This window comes from Octopus bimaculoides, chromosome 19 (genome assembly GCF_001194135.2).
Source record: "Octopus bimaculoides isolate UCB-OBI-ISO-001 chromosome 19, ASM119413v2, whole genome shotgun sequence".
Classification (NCBI taxonomy): domain Eukaryota; kingdom Metazoa; phylum Mollusca; class Cephalopoda; order Octopoda; family Octopodidae; genus Octopus; species Octopus bimaculoides.
Genome location: NC_068999.1, coordinates 54,442,746 through 54,448,852, shown reverse-complemented (window position 1 = coordinate 54,448,852; position 6,107 = coordinate 54,442,746).

Sequence of the window (6,107 nt, the reverse complement as noted above, 5' to 3'; positions counted from 1 at the left end):
TCAAAATTGTCTAAAGTGGTATTAGTATCAATAAACCTGTCTGGCAAACAACGAATTGTTCCCTCATTCATTTTCATCGTTTTTTTTTTTCTCGCTTTTCTTCTTCTTTCTGCTGTCACTCATTTGCCCTGATAATTCTCACAATTAACGAAAGAGTCCTATATAGATATGTCTGTCTCTTTGAGTAGGCGCTTTTCTCTGTTTTTTTTAATATGTATTGTAATTACAACCACTTAATTATAGTGTCCAGTATTGTACTAGAATAGTGTTTAAGGGTAATTAATTAAAATCAGAACAGTTATTCAGACTTAGAAACCAAACAATGGAAAAAGTTCTTGTACTTTGCTACTACTCTACAGTGTAGAAAAGTATGGTGTCGTATTAATTTAAATTTACTATATTTTATTTAATCAAGAAATTGAATCTGCCTCTAAATGAATAAACGAACAATGGATTTATTTCATTACCGAATCATTTTTACACGTGTTGTAAGTTGGACACATTAATATTGAAAGCGCATGGAAACTTGGTGGCTACAACTAAACGAGTCATCTCTGGTGTCAGTTTCTTTTATCTAAGAATATAAATTAATTAACCTGAAATTCAACGGAAGAACTTAAATGAGCAAAAAATAAATGAAAAAAATCTTGGTTTGGTTGCTAATTGAAAGTGGTCTGAACTTTATTGTTCCAAGATTTTGAAGTAGAATGTGTGACGTAAAAAGGAAGTTACATTTTGATGAGAAAAATCCCTTTCGAAAGACACATCAGTAAGCGGTCGGTTGTCTAAAGTGTTTGTATATATATATCAAAATCAACCATTGAATGTGTCTGTTCGATCTGTAACATGAACTCGCTGTTTTCTACGACTTCCTCATTTTAAGTAGCAACATGTTGATCTATTAGAAATAGCGACCAGTTTTCACTAAAAACAATCTGAAAGAAAATACATTAGTCTTGAAACCATGCCTCAGAAGGAGAGAAGAAGACGGTATAGTCAATGCTGAAACGCTTTTGATCAGCGATCTGTTCATTCTAGTGCTGAAAATGAGGTGAGACAGCGTCGATATATGTCTTCGACTAAAATAGTTTTCCCAGAAATGTATTAGTTTTTTACGTTTTTGTTGAGTTTACTATTTAGGAAACAATGTCTTCATCAGAGTTCACACCTACTTACAAATCCAGCCATTGTTTTCTGTTCTGAACTGTATTCACATTTTAAATGAAGTTTGTGAAGCAACACAGAAGGAGCCGTCGGAGTTTGCCTTACGATTTAGCAATTAAAGATATTGGTATTTTACAAGCTTTATTATTATTTTTAAAAATTTTTATTAACTCTTCCCACCGTAAACTGCATCAGGTTAAATTTTAATTTTAAGCTTGGCTGAATTAAGAATGCAAGTGACTCGACAGACTTGTTGTATCTAGATAAAGAGAAGTTCAACATTTTAACATTATAAAACACAGTGTTCAAGTAAAGGTTAACAGATTTTGTTACATGATACTACTAATATTAAAGTAATAGCTAACAGATCTTGTTATTTTAGAGTTAACGGATCTTGTTACAATTCCTTTAGATATATAGTGAACATTCTTAGAACTTGCTATATAATACAGCTGATAATAAAATGAGGATGAAAAGATCTTAGTCTTATACTTTAATGTAAAGGCAGTCAACAGACCGTTATTGCATACAGATATAAAGGTCAATAGATCTGGATATGGAATCAACAGTTGTTACATTACACAGCTGGATATAAAATGAGGGCTAACAGGTCTTAATCTTGGTAATTTTAGGTATTTTAATTCTTTTTTCAAATCTATTTTAGAAGGGAGCAGGTTGGAAGTCATTTCTGGAAATGAAATCAAGAGTTGATAAAAAATTTTAAATTCTGATTGGGGATATCCAGTTTCCCGGTTTCTCTAGTGTATGGCTAACTAACCTACTGATTGATAACTTGGTTGAACATCGTGCATATGTTTTCAGCAGAGTCCACTCTATTGCAAGCATTCAAGCTAGGTCTCCGTTATTATTGCTTCAAATTTTTATGCTCAAGGCCAGCTATTTTGAGGGTAGAGGTGAATGTGTGGTCGATTATATCAACCCTTGAAGATAAGAAGCAGAGTTAAGCCTGGTGGTATTTGAACATGAGTAAAGAGCTGGCAGAAATACTGCAGGACATTTTGTCAGACATGCTATAAACAATTCTGCTCATTCATTTTTGATGTCTCATAAGGAATAGATATATTTTTTAATTCTTTTTCTTGTTTCAGTCTTTGGACAAGTGTAATACCCACAAGAGTTCCGTAGTTGGTTATTATATCAACCACAGTACTTTGGTTCTTATTTGCTTTTATATCAATATTTATTAAACTAGTAAAAAGTGACTAGCGATTTATTAATTATAGAGAACAGTGTATCCGGTCAAAACCATGAACTATCAGAGACCTCACACATTTTGTTTAACCCTTTAGCTCTAAATTGACCACATCAGGCCCAAATATTCTATCTGTTTTATGTTCTAACTGGCTAGATCTGGTCTCTCACACCTACCCTATAATGTCATTCTAAAAATAAACAATCACTTAATCAAAATCTCAAAGCTAAGACATCACAGTGATAGAGCATGTAGGCATTTGTGCCTTCAAAAATGAGAATTTTTTTTTTTCCACTAGAGAGTTGAATTATAGTTATAAAAATTTAATCAAAGCCAATGATACTACATTTACAAACTTATATCAATATTATTTACAAAACATTGAAAAATTTACATGTACTTCTTATTCCAGAAATTCTTTTATTTTCACTAACAGTAAGATGAAATGGCATTCATTATTGACATAACGAATGCCATTTCAACAGATAACTTCAAAAACCCTATCAGTCACAGAATCTGTCGATTTCTTAATAGTTGTAGATTGGACTACCTCTGCTGCAGCTTTGATGGTCACCCATAAGACATCTTTTGACATAAATTGGTGTCCGTCAGCTTAAACATCTTGTTTAATGATGGACCAAAGATTTTCGATAGAGTTGAAATCTGGAGATGCTAGCGGCCACACCATCAACATTTCACGTTGTATGCGAGAAGACCCTAGGAATATTTGGGTGGTCATAGCAGAGTGGGAGGGAGTGTTGTCATGCATGAATACGAGATTCCTTAGAAGTGACAGCAGTATGTCATCTAGCCAGAGATCCAAGGCCTCCTTCAGGAGATTGCTGTAGGCAGCTGCAGTCACTTTAACCTCTTTAGGTACCCTGACTGGGCCACACAAGTCTGTCCCTAATGATACCAACCTGTTATTGATGTCGTAAATGTTGGTGATTGCTCATCTCCAAAATAGACCCAACCATTTGCTCAACCATCAGGGTTGCCCTAGTTTTGTCAGTGGACAGAACACAACTCGTGTCTAACATTGTGTACTTTTGGGCCCATTGAAGCCTCAAACTCTTGTGAGGAGGCAGTTTCAGGGGTTCTCACATAGAAGCCATGGTCGAAATAGGATTAATGTAATATAAAGCTGAAGCAAATTAACACCAAATATACAGTGCATGTGTTTTTATTGGCTAAACTGGCAATATGACCGTCCCCAAGTACAACAACCTCTGTTTCAACACACGATTTCACATCAAAAATCTTGCAAAACAAATATATGTATATATATATTATACATACATGAATTTTGGTACTGTGCACCTATATAAATATATATATCCTATCTTCATTTCAAAGTTCACTTTTTCATTCTTGTATGGGTCAGACTGAACAGTTGAATGCTCTTCCTGTTGCCAACATTTTGTTGTCTTGAAACATATTGCTTTTTTTCATAGTCCTTTGAGTAATATACAACTCAATGTCCAAGCATGTTTTTGTGAAAGATTGTTAACAAATGACACCATTTGTATGAATGGTGACTTTGTATTCAATCAGCATGCAAATATCAAGAGAAGTAGAAAACACAAGCACACACATGATGGGTTTCTTAATGTCAGCTACTAATTTTCACTTACAAGGTATTGGTCAGCCAACCAATGAACTATGGTTCCATTCCCAAACAGTGGGAATTAACCCATAATTCCAAAGTAAACTTAACCACATGACTGTGGCTACATCTAAACCTTGCTCTTAGATAATTCTTAACATTAAAAGCCAAAGTACATTTATAACTTGTGTTCTGTGCGAGTGTTATTCCCCAAACTATTTGAGCAAGACTATTGAGACATACAAATGGTGATCTGTATATGTGGGGTCAGCCGACAACTGACAAAGGGATGAGACTTGTGCATGTTCAAAAATTTCTTTGTTGTCTCTCGCTTGTTATTGTGTATATGTAGTGTTCAACAAGCATTGAGTCAATGTTGCTGAAGGCCCAGTAATACTGGATTAGCCATGTCATCAGAATGACTGACAACCATGTACCCAGACAGCTGTTGTACAGTGAGCTCATGCAAACAAGATCTAAACTGAGGTACAAAGGCACTCTGAAAAGTAACTTCAAATGGAGTAGCATTAGACCTTGCTAACTTGAAGCCTCTGCCACAGACAGAGCGGCAGCTGTCTTCAAAGAGGACCAATGACAGAGTCTCAAAGCTGAAAGAGATGGATGTCACAGGGCAGCATCCACTTCAACCCAGTCAACAGACTATCACTGTGACATGTATCTGCTTCCAGCTTTGGACTGTGGAGTCACATGCACTCTCATTGCTGAGAACACAGACTTTGCTGTCATCGGATACCAAGCTCACGCAAACAAGGAAGATCTAAACTAAGAGATCAGCTAGGAGTCAGTTATCGATAGAAGTGTTGAAGCTGCTCCCCTTGGTGAAGAGGATTGGCTTGCTAAAGTTCTGTGTTGGTGCCATGTAAAAAGCACTCGTGCCAGCATCACATGCAAGGCTCCTATGCCAGTGGCACGTAAATGCACCCTGCACACACACTGTAAAGCGAGGGCATCCAGCCATAGAAACCAAACCAAACCAGACTGGAACGTGGTGCAGCTCTCCGACTTGCCAGCTCTGGCTACACCATCCAACCCATGCCAGCATGGAAAATGCATGTTAAAGAATGATGATGATAATATATATATTGACTGTGGAACTCAAAATGGATAAAGCTAAAAACAATAGCATGTAGATATACCTTTTTTCAATAAAAGTTAATGTTAACAGATTAATGAAGTTAACTTTTCGATTAACAGTGCCCACCGCTGTGAACAGCCATGTATCTCTTCTACAAGAAATACACATGTATTTAAATAATAAAAAATCCTTTAGAGTCATATTTGCAACTTGTTCATTGTTGGCAAAATAATCACCTCTAAAGACATTAAAACATTTATTACAAGATGTGACCCCTACTCCTTCAACACACACCAATAAAGGGAAAACAGAACTGACAATCAGTAGTTACCTTTTTAATAGTTTAAAAATAAAATTATTAATAAAAGATAAAAAAATCATAATGTTCATTGCCCAACATCAGTTCAAATGCTAGTTATAGAGATTTTATTAAATTAGACTCACAGACATAATAGTTACAAGAGAAATTTAAAGTTAAAAAAACATAAAATGTTGTTGGGGGGTGAAAATGTGTTTTTAGTGACCTGAAGAGATCACATATAATTCTGCAGCTGAAGATTTCTGGCCAGCAATACTGAATGACACTTTCAAATATAAAAATTTCTTTATTTATACAAATTACGATACAGTCTTTAAACACAAAAGGTTTATCACCGATTCATTTAATTTAAATTTGTAGTGAAAACTATCAGCTTTTAGAATCAGCAAAATTCAAAAGAAAATCTAAATAGCAATATTTCATTAAAAAGAATAAAAGAGATTTCTCCATATATGTGTGTATTACATATATTTTATATATATATATACGCATATATATACACATATATATATACACATATATATATATATATATACACATATATATATACACATATATATATATATATATATACACATATATATATATACACATATATATATATATATATATACACATATATATATATATATATATACACATATATATATATATACACATATATATATATATATATATACACATATATATATATATACACATATATATA